Source organism: Diadema antillarum, unplaced genomic scaffold, assembly GCF_040938485.1.
Source record: "Diadema antillarum isolate AM-2024a unplaced genomic scaffold, OU_Dant_1.0 seq00000674_RagTag, whole genome shotgun sequence".
NCBI lineage: Eukaryota > Metazoa > Echinodermata > Echinoidea > Diadematoida > Diadematidae > Diadema > Diadema antillarum.
Genome location: NW_027271580.1, coordinates 143,357 through 162,729, shown reverse-complemented (window position 1 = coordinate 162,729; position 19,373 = coordinate 143,357).

The window sequence follows — 19,373 nt, the reverse complement described above, 5'->3', positions numbered from 1 at the left end:
ATGCAGTGGCATGGGAATGACTGTAGACGCACACACAGTGCATGCATTTGTCTGCGGCTGTCCTCGAGTGGACGTGAGGTGGCGCTACACAACGTGGTACCCCGGGGTACAACGGTACCACGGGGTAACGCGTGATGCATCGTATATATATATATAATTGTTATGTAAATATAGCATTTCAACGGAATACAAAGTAGTTTTTTTTCTGTTAAACATTATCTTTTGGTTGTTTTTCTTTCAATGAGAAGTGCACACATATCTTTGAATGTATTTCAAGTTTCTTTGTTTGACATGTTATGTCACCTTCCGGTCACCTTAATTATGAAACCTTGAATATTATACACGAATTTTACTTTATGACAATGGCTTCAATACTATTTTGTGAAAACTTGTAATGAAGATAAATCATGAACACCTTTCCGTAATTTTGGACTCTAGTCTAAGCGATTCTTGAATCGATCAATGCGCAGAGTCCCTCGATCTTATCCCTCTTCCCAGTTCCCGAGTATTAGCTTCATTGACTTTACAGGTAAAAACTCTGCCCCGGTTTGCAGTTCGCAGGGGCCGACGAGTAGACTCGTCCGAAGTCTGTTTTCACTTATCTTTCCTTGTTCCTTCCATTATCGCCTACACTTCCCTGCCAAGCGTTTTCCAGGAGCATCGACCCTTTGCCAGAAACCCCATATCTTCCACCACCGTTAGCCTTGTTTTTGCCAATTTTTGCCCGAGTTGGCGAGGAAAGAAGGCTATCTCGTAATGATTCACGGAAACTATGCATTTTGTTTTACGATGCCGTTGAACCGGGCAAACCGGAGTCAACAAGGAAATAACGAGACAAGGAGAAGCGAAGAGACACTTTTGTTTACAATTATTCATTAGTGGAGTTGCTGTTCCAACTTGGCAGTGGTTTGGTCCCTTGGCGAAGTGAAGAGGATATGCGAATTTGACCATCGGCACTATACGTGTCCATGCATATAGGCCTACATGCGCCAAACAGTTCTTGGACCCGACAGGATATTTCGTTTTTTGTTTTTTTTTTCGGTTCGGGTTTCTTATGTTTGTTTGTTTTTGTTTTTGATTTTTTTTAAATGTTTGTTTGTGTTGTGTTTTGTTTTGTTTTTTGCTTTCGCTCGGTTACCTGCGTCCAATTGTACGATGGCTTTGGGGTGAAAATGCTTATCTGCATATTTTTCGTCAGGTAATTAACTTGAATTCCGCTCATGGACTGAAAGAGGGCAAGTCTAGAGTTTGCCAATCTGATAGCATGGCGTTTTCGGCGAATTGAATTGACTTCAACTACGAAGTGTATTACGAAAAATTGGGTGCTAAGGTTTCAAGTTTGCATTCACATCTCGAGAGTTTTGTCGACCTTTTTTTTTTATAACGACGCTCTGTGTCATAAAGCCAATACTATCTGGGTTGCAGTGATCGAAAGAGTCATTATTGCGACACTGCCTGGCCAAAAATCAGATCAGATCGAAAGGGACTGGCTCTCTACCCCTCCATACACCCCCATACACATACGCACAGGCACGCACCTTTTTAGTAGCTCTAGTTCTCATACGAACATGTTTGACATGGATTACGCAAAAATACAGCTCTTGAAAGGGTGCGTGCGCAGGAGTGTATTTTCCATATTTATCATATACAAGAAGTCGAACTGGGAAAATAAATTAGAGAGGGAGGAGGACGAATAAGAAAACAAACATTTATTTTCCGTTTGGATATTCTGTTCATATCCCCTCTCGAGGGGAAAGGAGGAGGTCATTCGAGCCCCTCCCCCTCCCCTGTCCCCCCCCCCCCCCCCACACACACACACTTCAGCTCCTTCCGCCTTTCCAATCATCCCTTCAGAGGAGTAAGGTGTACATCGTCTGTCTGTGTAGACCAGTGGTTAAACAGTACAACACGTCGCCGGATACACTATCTAGGTGAATTTCCAGGCGATTCACATGCAACTTTGTGCGTGAAAAGGACGAGTCCAAGTTTCGATACAGGTGAAAAGTTCGAGAGTTCCGCTCGAAACTGGTTTGAATTTTGTTGAGGAAACTATGACACAAATATATAATATTTTTAAGGAGTTTTTCAGTTCATGTGCACAGCTTTATGTCTTATGCTTTTCCTTACTGCTTTCACTTACTGGGAAAGCGAGAGCAGTTATCAAAACCGCAAAACAGGTCACCTACCTACTTTGTTAATTTGCTTGTCTGTTTATTTCCTTTTAATGTTTTAGTCGCCCACATACCTCTGATACCCATCTTAAACAAGCGTTTGGATAACACCAATGCTTAAAGATAAGACAGCTGAAGTGGATTTTGTCCAACTCTTTACCATCATGAAATTTTCTTCTTCTATGAGGAGAATCTTTTTGTTTGGATACGCTCTACATTTTGTAGGCGTATCGGTTCGTGATTATTGGCAGAGCAGAAGAAATCAGTTATTCCAAATAATTCCAGATGGAATTGTTTTAATTTCTGTTTTCTCTCCCGTATCTGTTTCATCTGTTAGATTCAAACATTACGTAGTACCCTTGTTCAATTGACTTTATGTTACATTTATGTATGAAAAAGAAATGCTGGGGGAGGGGGGGGGGAATCGATCAATCATGAGTCGTCAAGCAGACAAGTATCCGTTCGAGACGTCCGTAAGACGCCATGCTGGTCAGTGGCGGATCCAGAGGGGGGCGCAGGAGGCGCACGCCCCCCCCTTTATTTATCGGTAAAAACAAAAGAAATAAAAAGAAAAAAAGAAATGAAACCCGGAAGTGGCTCCAAAAATAATAGTTACGCCCCCCCCCCCCTTTACAGAATTCCTGGATCCGCCCCTGTTGGTCGACACTAATTTGGACACACATTTCTTCACATTTCTACGTTACGTGCTCATACACTTTCTTCACAAACTTTGTTTCCAGCCAAGCAAAGCAAATTAAACATAAAAAAGCAAGCAAGCAAACATACAAAATCTTTGAAGAAAAAAACTACCATCAAAATTCTGCATATCTCAAAACCACCGTAAATCTTAGGTGGGTGAAACAGTGCTATTTTATACTGACTGCTGATGTAATCACGTCATGAATATTTCGGCATCTTTTGGCTGCGTGCACCTCCACGAAATTTTATAGCAATTAGTAACCATCAGGGAATTTACTCATCATGGTAATCTGCACCTGACGGACACTATGTAATCTTACACTGTAACCATGGTAACGAATGTAAGAAGGACCCCCCGTAAAGAATGTTAAAAGGAAATTCCCAGTCAGGGGTTTCCAGTTGACTTTATTGTGAAGGGCAACGCTAAATAAACAGAGTGGTCAAATTTCCAATAAATTCGAGCTGTCAATTAATGTTCAACAGATTTTAGCCAAAAATAAAGAAGATTAGAAAAGTGCAAAGTTTAACATATTTTTGGGAAAGACTGATATCCGTCATAATCACATAAGTCGCGACCATATTGACAAAACATCGTGAAGGTTAAGATCGCGAAGTTTAAGTTCTCGAAGATTTGCCATCAGTGTGACCGCGGTTATTGAGATATGCAAATTAGACCTCCCAACTATCTCACTGGTTTTTCTACAATATATCATTAGAAATATTTTATTGTCAATTACATTCTGCAACTGTGCCTCCCTTCGACGTCACAAATTTATCATCGCTAGATCGTTACAGTTGCAGATCAGTCAAATATACATGCCATAATTTAATCTTCTTAACTCGTGTAGAAATTGAAATATGAATAATGGATACTGCGCAAGCGAATGTTAAATTTATGAGGACAAAGCAACATCACATTATATGATTTTTTAACCAGTTGTGCAAGTTGTGGAAATAAAATGAAATGAAAAAATGAAATGAAATGATTTTGTATTGGTGACTATGATAGTTAATACTGTTCATGGAAGACTTTATTAAAAAAGTGAAATTCGGTCATTTATATTATGTCTCATGTGATTTTTTTTTAAATTTATTTGTTTGATGCACACTATGTACATTGAAGTAAGTTTGAGCATAGAATGGAATTTCACTTTAATACAGGATGATTTAACTCAAACAGTCAAATATTCTGTTCTTCTTTGAATGGCTTTTCTTTGTATGAGGTCATTTTGATAAATAAAAACTATTCCTCAACGTAAGTGGCAAATTATTTGGAGAATATTCATTTTTATGCCGAGGGCTTCCCATCATATCCCGGATTTAAAATGCGATGATTCCACTTCATATGACTTGAAATAATTTTGGCGGCCTGTGAGTTCTACTTCCTTCAGCACATGTATATGTGTCTACTTCGGAATACCTGTATGTCCTTACTGGGAAATTTAAGCTAGCTTCCCAGCATACATCGGCGACCACGCTAACTACCACGTGACTTCCGCTGTAAATCTCGCAATGTATTGTGGCGGATTAGCACCTTCTGCAAGTGCTGATGGGTAACAGTCCATTTCTTACATAACGGGCATTTGTCCTTATTACGGAATGACACCAGGCTGTTCTATTTCCTGCATCCAGTTACATTGATCCCACCTCATCCACACAAATTAGCGAGTGGCCCCCTTTTTGTATGTATCCGGGGCGCGCTTGCATGCACGGTTCCCCGTTAACTGACCTCGTCGCGATGTAAAGCTGATCATTTGCGAATCCGCTAATCCTCTGATTAGGAACAGGACAGTGAATCAACCATTGTCACACCATAGTTAACTGGGATCAGCCTTGTCAGATTGGACTTCATTCCCCCTCCCATCTCCGCTACCAAATTTCCGGCCAGATTGTTCATTTCTCCCCGTTTCCTGAAATTATCTGTTCCTGTATTTCACGACAGACGAATCTACTAAGCCTAATTGACGTTAATACATATCTGCTGCGAACTATACAATGCTTCGCATGGAAAAACTGGAACCAACTCGGATAACATGTTCAATTCAACGCAATTCAATGCAGATTTTCAATATCACGTAAATTCTTTCAAATACAATAATGACAAGAAGTTAATGTGATACAAAATATATGAAATATTTGAAAGCAAGTGACATGTAATGAAATCAGTCTAGTAGAAATATGTGTGTTATCAAATGATAGTTAACAGATGCTTTTTGACGTAAGCAAATATATATATAGTACATTGTATATCGTGCGTTCTACAAAATTTAAGTAAAGTACATTAAATCAACAGGGCGAGGCACTCACATTGCAGGTCCCATCTGGATACAGCGCTAGTTTGGATTTACTGCAGGGTGCTAAAGCGTCCGCATCTCTGAAGTTATCTGAATTTTGTTTTCTTACCTCTCGTTCACTTCTTGTGTTTTGCTCAGTGATCATAATCTCCTTCATCATCGTTATCATTATCATCATCATCTTTATCTGTCGTCGTCATCATTATCATCATCACCACCATCATCATCATCGTTATCATTATCATCATCATCTTTATCTGTCGTCGTCATCATTATCATCATCACCACTATCATCATCATCGTTATCATTATCATCATCTTTATCTGTCGTCGTCATCATTATCATCATCACCACCATCATCATCATCATCTTCATTATCACCTTATCTGTCACCATCATTATCTTATCTTTATCCGTCATCACTATCACATCATCATCAGTCATAATCATCAACTTTATCATGAAAACGATTCAATAATTATAATCACAATCATTGTCAGCTCTATTATCACTGGCATTATCATCCTCGTTATCATCATTATTGTTTTCCTTCTTCCCTTCATCATATTTCAACGTCCCAGGTATAATCTAATCTTTTCATTCCCCTTTCTTCACCTGATTTACTATTTCAAAGTTGTCCATCCTTCTCCTTCATAACCCTTTCTTTTCTTAAACCAACCTTCTCCTTTTTCTCTTACCTACTTGTCTCTGTCGTCGTCACCTCCTCCTAACTCCTTCATTCTCCACCTTTTCATCTTCTTCTAATTCCTCCACACATTCCCTCTCTCCTATTCCTTATCTTCATCCTTTTCACCTCCTCTTCCTCTTCCTCATCTTTCTCCCCTTGTCATCCTCCTCCTTCTCTTCCTCATTATCTTCATCCTTTAATCTCCTTCCCCTTCTCCTCCTCCTCGCCTCTCCTTCTCTCCATCCTCTTCCTTCTCCTCTTCCTTCTCCTCCTCCATCTCCCTGCCCCCTCTCCTCCCCTGCAACCGCTATCCCCCTGCTGCTTTCCTTGAGCCTCGGGATTCTCTGCCACTTCCTGCCCAGGGTAGTGAGTAATACATGGTACGGCAGCCCCACTCCGTCACTAGACACACGGCTGCCTCTGAGTCACGTCAGTTTCAGCTTGTTTTACGGGCTGGCCTTAAAGGAGTTAACGTCCTCTTGCGAGTACACTCAATTTCCCGAAAACATTTCGTCCACAGAATATCATTTGGTGGAAGAATAGCACGTAAAAAAGTTACGATCAAACTCTCTACTTTTAACTTAAGAAATGAGACATTCCCCAGGTTTCCTTCCTGTGCGTTTTTAAATCAGTTCAATCGTTTACAATAACTTTTGACGGCAAAGGAAACGTTAGCTACCATAGGCACGTGGTTATATTTTGGCCTCGATTCAAAAGTGTGGAGGTGTTTTCTGGATAAGTCATTATTTCATCTTTTTGTTTAGATCTCCAGGGAAGGCTTGCAAATCATGAACATTTACATGTCTTTTTTTTTCTTTGTAAATCATTAAAGGGGAGGTGTGGGTAGGAAGTTTTCTCGAGGGAAAAGGTCTTTACGTAGTGTGACAGCTAATCTGGAGCATACATTGCTGGAATGAACTCGCAGGAATATTTCAAAACACATTTATGCCATTGAATGATGATAACAGAGGGTGACAAAATGTCATACTGGGCAAATTTTGCGACTCAGGTCACATCTTTTGTAATAATTGCTACAGTATGAGATATTTAATCTACACGGACAGCAAGGATTCGGATAGATAGATAGATAGATAGATAGATAGATAGATAGATAGATAGATAGATAGATAGATAGATAGATAGATAGATAGATAGATAAATAAATAAATAGATGGATGGATAGATAGACAGCTAGATGGACGGATAGATGAATAGAGATAGATAGATAGATAGAGAGAGAGAGAGAGAGAAAGAGATCGAGGGAGAGAGAGGGAGGGAGAGACGGTAAAGAGAATATCTATCTCACACTCATCTATTAATTCTCTTAACCTGTTCCTTCTCATTAATCCTCTTGTTGCGGTCCTCGACCGACCTTGTTCTCATTCCTCGTCTCTGTGAATGTTGCTGTCATCATCCTTGCAGCTCAGTTTGACTGTGTCACTCATTGTCTTCTTCCTCCCTCTCCCTACCCCCCCCCCCTACCCCCCCCCCCCCCTCATCTCTCATTATCTTTCACGGGCATGTCAGAGACAGGTATGTATCTCTGGTGATTTCATGTTTCGTTTAATGTCAAGCAAAGTTGCGGCTAACCAGCCTCGTTCAATCATTGCACCGTCGTGCATTACTCATGTTGCTGAATAACTGAATTAATGACTGATAAAATTGAAGCACATACTCGCGAAGACGCTCACACAAACACACACGCACACACACACACCCACTATCAATTCGTCGAACCTGTCAATTGTCAGCCTGTCGAAACCCGCAAGACATTTTGATACAACTTTCTTGTGAGAGCTGGGAAACACTGTTCGCATCCACAATTTATACTCTGCACCACTGGAATTTGCGCCTTTAAAGTTCAATGTACCCAAAATATATTAACGGATAACATAAAGATTATATAAAGAGGAGTTATCAAAGTTTCATTCTCAATGAAAAGTACACATCATTTCCTCGACTTGTACTGGCATTACATTAAGGGTAACATTATCCCCCGACGTCTTCTGAAGGAGATAAGTCAAGTGCTCTTTCATTATGCTAGACAAAGAAAACTATGTGTAAGTTTCTGCATTATTTCCACATACAATTATTCCACTATCTGTGACATCACGAACTGTTGTAGCCTTCCTGTGGATTTAACCAAATATAAAAAAAAATACATAGCTTTTAAACGGATTGTCCAATGTTCCTCAAACTTCGCTGATGCGTTACACAATTTTTGTTTTCTGTATTCACCGAATGAGGTTAATTTCTCTTTAACTGAACCCAATAAACATTTTGATCTCATTCAACTTTTTCAACTCTGAACTTACGCAAAGATCTAATAAACGTACCTACAAAATGTAGTTGTGGTTCTCTGGTAACACTAAGATTGTGCTTACTTAGATTTTACTGGCATTATGTGAAAAATGAATTCGGGTTTGTTTTTTTTTTCGATATTTAGGGAGAAAATGTGCAAAAGAAAGCAACATGACTTCGCTTTTTGTGAAGAAAATCTATAAACCCGACTCGGAAAACAAATTTTGCCATCCACCATCATGACCATTTGTCAAAAGTCAAAAGTGGTATCTATATGAACAAAAAAAAAACCAACAACAAACAAACAAAGAAAAAAAAAACACACCCGACCTTGAAAATGAATCTTTGTTGAATGAATGAAGACGCATTTACCAATATATATTGAAGAAATCGCCGGTGTAAAAAGTGTCAACATGATTATAATGAGTCAAATTCAAGGTTTGGTGCAGAGGCACATAATAACACTGTCCCCTCCCTCCCTCCCTACCCTCCCCCCCCCCCTCCCCATCACCTGCGACAGTGAGGTTGGCACCGTTACTATATCTGGACGTTGCAAAGCCGGGGCTGATGTACCTGTGTGGATCCTCTTTGAGGGTTTAGACCGTTGACGAGTCAGACCGGGTACAACATAAGAGATACAGAGAGCGGGAGAGAGATATAAAGAACAGATAGACAGATAGATAGATAAGTAGATGAATAGATAGTTAGATATGTAGAATATATAGATAGAGAGATAGATCGATAGAGAGAGAGAGAGAGAGATAGATAGATAGATAGATAGATAGATAGATAGATAGATAGATAGAGAGATAGATAGATAGATAGATAGAGAGAGAGAGAGATAGTGTAGAATATATAGATAGAGAGATAGATCGATAGAGAGATAGATAGATAGATAGATAGATAGATAGATAGAGAGATAGATATATATATATATATATATAGAGAGAGAGAGAGATAGTGTAAAAACCAAATCCCAGAACACGATAGGATATTGTGTATTATTTGATGAAACAAAGTATAGATAATAATGTTCTTACATAACAAACAAAATAAACAAGACCGTTAAAGATTTTGTTACCGTGACATTGGGATATCATAATCGAAGGAGCGTATTTACAAGTGTAACACTAATTTGATAAACGGGACTTTGTTCTTACACGCTCGGAATAATCATATATAATTCAGAGATATTGCTATTGTCATTGTGATTATTTACTACATTTCTCTCTTAGCAGTTAGAAGTAAATCATGTTTTATACTTACAGAAAATCGATTGAACTTGAACGCAGATATTGCAAGATAAGTCAGCCTGATTATTTTCAAGAAAGCAAACCAGTGTTGGTGCTTCGATGAGCGGGAAGAAATGAATGTGAGATATTCAGGGCAAGGACGATAAGGGCTATCGAACGTAAAACCACGGTTATCGTTATCATATTTTTTGTTGTTGTTCTTTTCTTGCCAAAGAGCTTACCCAGCACCCCCATTCCCCTCTCTCACTTCTATTTTCCCCCACCCCTTTCTCACTGTGCACGGGATAGGAAGTGAGTTCATCCTTGTGACTCGGCCCGAAGGAAGGGGTATCTCGACGCAGACGGCAGAACGAGCGATAGAATCGATCGATACAGGCTAGCAGGACACACTGTGCGACGAACACCGCGAGCCCCCGATGCGAGTTGGCCGTCTGAATGGAGATCCGTCCGGACGTACACGCAGCGTACACACACCATCGTCTGCTACCAAAGTTGCCTGTCGTTGGAGGAGAGTTTTTTGCTAGTATCGTGGGAAAGTTTGACCAAGCGTCCACGATGCGACCCTTGGCCAAGGAAAGCTAAGCCGTCAGACACTGTGTGTCACTGTCAGTATTTCATCAAGTCTAGCATCACTTTGCTCATTTTTGGGTCTGAAACTTACGGAGTCAGAATTGCAAAATGATAGCTGACAACATCTTCTCAAGAGAGACTAGCCACATCAGCTAAAGCGGAGGAAATAACTAATGGATGAGGTATATTGCTACTTGTACTTCGGATGATCACCTGTGACTATACTACATTCATGCCAACAGGAATTTAACCGTCTGGAGATAACTAACGTTACACTGTCGGCATTAGTTGGATTCCTTTTTCGTCAAACTTCATCTCGTTTTAGTGTTGCTGGGTTTTTTTCCCCGCAACATATTTGAAACTTTCCAGCCAGGATAGGGTTTGCCAAATTCATTATACCACCAGTAGCTTGAAAACTGCTTTTGAAATTGCACTAATTGGAGTAACTTGACCACAATGGGACCGCCTTGGAAAGTAACTTCTTGTGGATGTTAACGAATGGAGCGCTATCTGTAGGTTTTTACAATATACTTGCGGTACGAGTTGCGTAATTCCCCTTTCGAAGTCGCTCAAAGATATCAAGGTAAGATCTTCTCTTCCGATCTGGGTTTGAACGTTTCATGTGCTTTATTATATTTTACTATTTCACTACTTTACCGAGTGATTTTAGATAGACTCTAGTCTATAGATCTATTATCATGTTCAAGAAATGTATCAAAGTGTTAGTAATATTCTCTCTGGGCAGCATACGTCAGCAGAAAATTAGATTGAGATTCAAGGAACCCTTATGTAGGAATCATCCAAAGTTTTGTTTTCTCAAATCTAGATAGACCTTACCATCTGATGTTGCAAAGAGTAACAAAAAAGTAGGCCAAATGAATATTGAATTTCTTTTAAAAGGCGACTTCAAATGAATACGGTTATCAAAATCGTATAAGATGAAAATCACGTAAAGTTAACGACGGTCCACTCTGTTCCAGAAAATTCAGAGTCTGTTTTTATTGGTAGATCGCTTTGCATCATCTGCAAAATATTAGATAGAGGTCTATTCAATTTAAATCATTGAATGAAAGGCATACTAATATGCACGAGGGACATACAAATAAAACTTTCTAGGTATAGACAACTGTTTTATTTCCAGTAACAATCTTGCACTGGTCTAGACGCAAATGTAAATACAATTTGTATATCTATGGCCACAATTTAGCTCTTTACATGGCCCAGAGCCGTTGCCTGGGGAAAAACATGGTTAGCAGCACGGACTCAAATGAAACCGGTCACGTACAAACGATTTATACTTCACCAGTCGCTGTACGTAGGCAGGCTGTTCCTATCAATAGCCTTTCTCTTTTATTGGGAGGGGGGAAATCGTAGTCATCGACTGTTATGCCTCATAGCGATAGCTGGGGCGGGATAATAAACGTCAATGAAAAAATCATAACTAGGTCTCCAGTGATTTGATGTGTATCAGGCTTCGCTCATATCTCGCAGTTGTTGTTTTTTTTTAATTTGCCTTATATTCTGCTTTAGATACGAGCTCCGTTCCCTAGTTGTTCGTGTTTTTTTTGTGAGAAGTCGATTGAATTCTATATTTCCTGCTGTGTGATAATCATAAAGGGAACATCATGATTCCAAGTCGTAAATTACCTATTCCAGAAAGCATTAAAGACAAAACTACCTCGACGTCGTCAATTCATTTCCCATAAATGTTGAAACAAGCGATGATGATGCATTTTAGGTGTTAGAATTTCTTAGAATGATAAACAGCAAACAACAGTCCGGCACACACGTTTTAAAAGTAAATAGCGTGAAATTTCCCCCACAAATTCTCCAGGGTAACTCACTGGTGTGAAACAAACGAGAAAAACTCGGTAAGGAAAATCGATGTAATCTTTTGCTTTGATTTTGACTTTTGAATTAGATTAAGATGAAATCAAAGGAGGATACCTCAGCTGTGAAACTTACAACGAGGTACGAACGTCCCCCTGTCACTGTAAAATTGTAGTGGCAGTAGTTTACTGTGGCACAAAATGATTCACTAGGGCGATGTTTATCCGACGCGCCGTGCTATATGTGGTGCTAAGTGATGAGTAAGGCTCGGCACTTCCTTCAGATCGTGATCGATTAATACGCTGATGCGATGCCGTGATATCGCTGCGGGGTGATACGATCTCGTTTGTTTTCTCTCTACCGAAGAATACGTACGTACAGAAGACCTCGATACATTGTGAAGATGATCGGTCGATCGCTCATAGGAACAGAAAGAAAACAGTTGCGGGATCTCAAGTCTGAGCAAAGTTTGAAGAAACGCTGATCACTTCTCACGCACGTAAGGTAGCAAGCACAACTCATAACAAAATGTTAATGCGTTTCCATACGCGGTAAGGTTATAGATGATGGTAAACTCACCCGCTATTTATGAATCTATGGTTTGAAAGAAAACAGTTGGTCTATAAGTTGATAGTGAGGGGGGAAATGTGTTTCATATCTATATGAAACAGAGGAACTGTGTCAAAAGGAAGTCATGGTTGATGCCCAGTAATGCAGTAATTCCAGCACTCCTATATGTATTGTTTATTATTAAGCCGGACATTCAAATCAAACCTTGTATAACAGCAGTTTTTGGGTGTTTTTCTTCTCTCCCTAAGGTGTAAAACATCAGACATGATAAATTATCTATGCAACAAAATACACGAAGTAAGCCCTCATTCAATTTTGCAGGCACAAGTTGCGGCAGACTCTGCATTTAGCTGTTCCAGACCTGAGAGTCGTAAATAGTTATTACATAATATAACATTGTCAACTTTAAGGAGAAGTTACTGGTAGACATGCGGGATATAGATTTTGCTGAAATTGTTTGTGGCAGTATGTCAAGAACTAAATCTTTCTCACAATTTTTGATATGGAGTGAGTGTGTACGCATGCGTCAATGTGTGATGGACATTGTACATTCAACACGGGCAAGTAAGACCAAGGAATGATGTGTGACTGTGTATTTATGTGTGTACGTGTGTTTTCATGCCTATTTTCTTGGAATCAGTCGGTGTGAGTCACGCTTTTCACTGTGACACCTTATAAAGCGATTGCAATGTTTTGGCAAAGTTTCCCCAAAGTTCCCACATTACGTATTCTAGAACGTGAACGCCTGTGCACTCTTTTGAAAACTTTCAAGATGTGACCTTTCTCAAGTCTCCTAGATGCGATCGAGCGAGTTGATACATGGTTAAGGGATAGAAACATTTGAAGAAACAGAACGAAGAAGAAATGATAGCCAGAACGAAAACAGCTACCTTATAGAGAACCTCACTACAGATTGTATTTAGCAAGCAACAGGATCATGTTTTCACCATCATTTTGCGTTTCAATTCTTCTGCAGCGCACAGTAAACGAATTTTAAGCCATCAAATCTGTAAGTAAACGCCAGTGAAAACCTCTTAGCACAACACGTGGATTTTGCTGATTAATGATTAAACCACTAACCTCAACGAATTTCCACCATTTCGTTTCAAACCTTTTGCCCTTGCTGAAATAGCTCATTGACACTTTTCTCTGCTCAGTGTGACAAACATAGCTAGGCCCTACTATAAAACAATCATCTAACTCAGTGCAATAAAAAAAAAAAAAAAACCCGGGGATAAACGTTTTAGATTATGCACTTAACGAATAATTATAATGTAACTAAATTGTGTATTACGCCATGCAATTTTAGGATATAACTTATTATAATTAGTCTCTGTTTTGAGATGCTCGATCCAGTTTATAGTGTGCTTCGTGCATCCGTTTGTTTGCTTTCATGATTATATCAAACATTCAAAGTAACATATTAAAATTGCTGTCCACATACTTTAAATCTATTTAGTAAAATAGGTCCCTAGCCTTCACGCCATTTTACGTAGATTATTTTCTCTCTGAAACATTACTTCAACTTTATCAAGTATTTTCGTATGAGTGTAAAATGAAGGAAATTCAAATCAATTGCAAATGAATCAAAGTCAGACGAAAAGCTTAACCTATAATGATGTGTAAAAGTAAATGGATAGAAACAGTATTTTGATCATTCAACAAAAGATCCCAACGTCTAGATAGTAAGTGACCCCCATACGTAGGGGTACATTGATATAATTTCCGGTTTGTGCACATATTTTTTCATGGGGAAAATCGCGCAAAGTTTGCGCATTAATATAGAATAGATGTTATACAAGGTACAAAATTTGCGCATGAGTATAGACACATATCTCGGACAAGACATTGTTAATTCAGTTCCTATTCAATCTAATATATGGGTTTAAGGTATCCTTTTCTAATTAAAACCATGCCCATGGAAACGTGCAACCTTTCTCGTTAACGTCTTCATGAATGTATTCCTCATAGATAAACTAGGCTCATTCAACTAAAGTTTGACCGTTTTAGATTTGATACCCCGAGTATGAAACCCCTCCAAACTGCGCAATGAAGAAAGACCCATAATGCCAGTTCTAAGATTTGCGTTCAATTTCTTCAGCGAATCTATATGCATAATTTCTTGAATTCATGAACTAATATGCATTATTTCTGTTACTGAAGAAAGTGAGATTTACGTTTATATACTATTTTACTATGGAAAAAACGAAATGATTTTGAACTTGAACTTGAATCAAGTAACGATTTCTTTACCCAGGTGTTTCGTGCAAACCTTTAACGCGATACAAAAGTGACATCATGTCGCGTGAGTCATATCAAAACGTGAAACTTAAGACTTACGAATCAAAGTCAAGGGAACTGCGTACCTGACACCAATCAGGAGGCTGAGAAACGGAGAATGTGGTTGAGCAGCACAGGTGTGAACGTTGCCTCTTGTCACAAGACAGGTTAAGCGAAAAGAAACGTTCAAATAAAAGATATCCAATTTGGGAATGAAAAATCAGTTTGTCCTCTTGAAAAGTCTAACACCTTGTGGTATTCTTCGTTACATCTCTTACATTCTTGTTTTAGTCAGAAAATTTACGACGATCAGTGTGCCGTATTCTTCTGTATCTATCTAATCTAGTGTAATCATATTGCTTTAGCTCCAGATAAACAAGAATCAACTCAATTGTTGATTCATATGTGGAAATTAAAATCATTCAGTAAGATGAAATGATCTGAACGTGAATTGATAAATGTGAACATGTACATCTAGTCCTTTGGATGTATTCATCCTTTTTTGCTACACTTGCTTTTCCTGTTTATGCGCTGAGGTCGAAAGCAGATAGACAGAGACAGGGGGAGAGAAAAAAAAACAGTGATAGAGGGAGAGAGAGAGAAAAAAGGGGGTGGAGGTCAAAATTGAGTGAGGGAACAACGATCTAAAAAAACTTAGCACGCTTTTATTTAGTTCTGAAACAGACTCAAGGTTACTAAGCACTGCTTTCTTTACGTCATGCCATCGTCCACATTGACTCGATACTCTTACTTACATAGTGTATCAAATTACTGAATGTAAAACAGAGAAACACGCAAACTTGGATTAAAAGGGTTAGCTTGCGACAATATACTGCATTAGGCCCCGTAACATTAAGCACAGATCCAGGGGGTAGCATGCAGTTTCTGACATGATTAAATTCAAAATCGATACTGCGGAATTTGCAGAAATCAATTAGCTGCTAAGTGGACGTTCTTGAATATCTTTCGTTCAAGTACTTTTAAGATTTGATTTACCACAGTATACAGTGTACAAGAAGATAAGGATAACTAATGTGCCGTCATGTTTTCCGAACACATGACGCACGTGACCAACCGTGGAATTGTAACCTCTTGAATTACGGGCTTTAAAGAGCTCATGCCTCCAAAACATATTTTCACCTTCTGCGAAGTAAGACTACTGTTATATTCTGCTTTAACACACATTACCATGTATGTTATCAATATGTTTGTCACGCTATAATGCATTAAAAAAATTAAATCAATTAGCGTTTGAAGCGAGAGCATGTTAAGGTTTAGCATAATCATGCGCTGGTACTTTGGCATTTCTGCTTTGTTCTTCAGGCATCTATCGCTTTGATATCTTTTGTTTGGTTGCCGATGGTATTGGCGGCTTTGCAATCAGGCGTGACACATCCAGAGCAAGGAGGAATTAGTCGAAGGCGGAGCCACTTGTTGCCGCACCTGTCTCACAGTCATCACATGATTACAGGTGCCAGACACATCACATCACTTGGCGACCGTGCGCCAGAGGTGTGCTCTGTATGTGCGTGCTTACGTATGCTATGATCGTGTTTGCCGAGATACGTATAAATGTGTGTTCAAAAGTGTATTCCAATGTGTATGTTGTGTGTAAAAGCAACAACAACCAAAACCATACAAAAATAGATGTGTTGGCCATATCGATATTGTTGTTGACTAATCGACGGCTTCAATAAGTTTACTTTTCTTAGGGATAAAAACAAACAATCACTGCCTTTCCATGATGTGTCTTCTTGCTTGATTTATCTGATTTCCTTCTTCAGATATCTAATAAAGTCATGATTTTTTTTTTTCTTATCAGTTCCCAGTGTAATCCATAAGTCTATGACCAAGGTTACATTGCAATTACCACACCGTGCACAACAGGATAGACTTTAATCATACATGGGAGATACAACTTTGTCAAAATACTTTTCGTCAAAGTTTTATTACTTATACAAGAAAAGAAAATTTGATAAATTTGCTGATAAAGTACTAACCTTTCTGCCGATGTCAAAGAACGAGGGCTACAAGAATCCTTTCAACATGATTATGCACTGCATGAGACACTGATTCACGTTGGATCATGACGCTAATCCCATGATTAAATCCAAAGTCATTAATCTGACGAGCGCAACACATGTATTTCGCAAATCCACGGACGTTATAAGCTCTCTCTTCTTCTGTTCTCATCTCTCATTTGCAACAAATCACTACCTTATTCAAATGCGGTATAGTTTTCAGCTCAGCGCGTGTTGATCTCTGATAAACTGTCCTTGAAGAATCATCTTTAATCACCTGAGACTGAAACATTTAATGTTCGTGATTTTGGTAGTCAGAGCTTCGACTTGTAAGATTTATTTAAAAAAACCCATCTCTATTCGCTCATTATATAAGTTTGTATAGAGGATGGATGAAGTAGAATCGGCATGCAGTATTACATTCGGTGTATCATCAGGGGAATCCCATCGCGTCATAAGTTGAATAATTGACAAAATATGCGGCACATTATTTTTTTTTCTTGGTAACCTTTGTAACATGAGTAAGGAGTGATCGCCAGATATCACGACTGGATAGCCAAGCCTACGCAGGAGTATAAGTCACGCGTGTACTGGTGGTTTAGCGGTTTGTAACACTCGGCTCTTCCGAATAGTACGTCTGAGTTCATATGGGTTCATATAATTATTCTTATTCATGTACTCTGTTCACTCACTATTCATTACTCAGTACATTTACAATTTCTTTTTGCTTTCTTTTGTACCCTTCAACGTATGTTTTTTCCCAATTCATAATTTGTCATTCTCTACAACTGTAATTGTTTAATGTAAGAAGAGACATTAAAGGGATGGTATAGTGTTGGTTGAAATGGGAATTCAGATTTCTATACTTTTTGCGAGGTAATCATATAAACCACTTTCATGAAATATCAAAGAGCATGCAATTCTCATATGAGTTAAAGGTTTATTTGATAAAAATTGGTTTTGAAATGGCTGAGCTATCAAAAAATAAAGTAGACATAATTAAAGGTGGGGCTTTGATGTATATCGGTTTTGAAATGGCTGAGATATATCCAAAAACAAAGTCTCGTTTATTTTACTTTGTTTTTGAATATCTCAACCATTTCAAAACCGATTTTCATCAAATAAACTCTTAATTTCTCTTAGAATTTTATAATTCACATACAAGTGGTTTCTAATTATCTTGCCAAAAAAAAAAATGAAATCGTAATCCCCATCTCCACAAAAACTACACTATCCCTTAAACATCTCTCTTACTTCTCATAATCAGTCATTCACATACAAACAAATTGAATGTAGGCCTACTTAGATGTACAAGTGTATTATTGGATTAGTTTCGTGTTAAGATTCTGCATGAATGGTGCCATCGTGAAATGGTTTGAGATAACCGCGAAGGACTCATCACGGAACATAGCACGAAAACGTACTTTCCATTCAACCTGCATAATTATTCAACAACTAACAAAGCTTTGGCTTCCCTTTGATATGTATAATTACAGCGATGCTAACATTTCTATAAAGCACTTCATATCTTTCCTCGTGATCTACTAAAATCTTTTGAGATATTTATGAAAAATATCAATTTCAATTGCAAATACTCAAACTAGTTGGAGCATTTATTGTTCAGTTCGTACTAAATTTGTGCATTTGCAATGCAAGTGATGAAGAAGCCTAATATTTCGCTGTTTACACGCGCAATCCATGTTCTGGTATGGAGAAATGTATGTATAGGTAAACCAACCTTGGGACCACATTCGGTAAAATACCTGAAATGACAAAAATATTAAGTTTGTCGTCATCTTTTGCAATTTCTATTTCAGTTTTCGTTGCAGAAGCTCTACATGATTATATCCAATTAATTATTTCTGCAATAACATTATCCGATTAACCGGAAAATGACCTTCATCGTGTTTGTTTTACAGAGAAACCGTTCGCAAAACATGAACGGAGAGAATCAATTAGCTAATTAGTGCGTCAGGACTAAAGCTATCAAACGACGATTTCCTCACCATTCATTACAATTATTTAGCGTCAGTCAAAGAAGCATGGGATATAGTATGTCGACGGCGATATAAATTTACTTTCCAGCTATACAAAACTTTGATCTGCGATGCAAACGCCAAATTCAGTTGTAATAGGAATCCATTGCAGTTGTGAAGATGTACACGGCCAGAGAAGGGGAAAAAAAAAGAGAAATCGTGTCCAATCGGTCAACAAGTAGCGCGACACAAACTTAAACAATGATTCAGTGTAGATGAGCCCCTCTCGATAAATTGGGTCGAAAGGTTTGACAGGTACGATCTCTGTTAGATAAATTTGGAGCTTGTCTTCTCGGTCGGATGTTCTCCTCACTTTTATTGATATCAACGCAGGTGCTGTGGTCACGTGGTAAGCATGAGTCTGTTAATCACGGCTTGAGGTTTTCGGCTAATCAAGACTCCCCACGTTTTTTCGGTAATAGTCCGAATTGTTACCCTTTCGCGAATGAATAAGACGTGATAAGTCTTCTAGAGTCAGCCCAGTGGTGTAACGAAACTCTTGCTGTGAGCTCACAATGTACCCTTTCGGAGAGAGGAATTGGCAATTCACAATGTATGGGGTGGATATGGATTCGTTGGACACTGAGGTATTTCAGATTTCTCTGATTGTTGTCTACAAGCAATTAGTCACACTGTTTCGTTTGCTCATTATCCTCAAA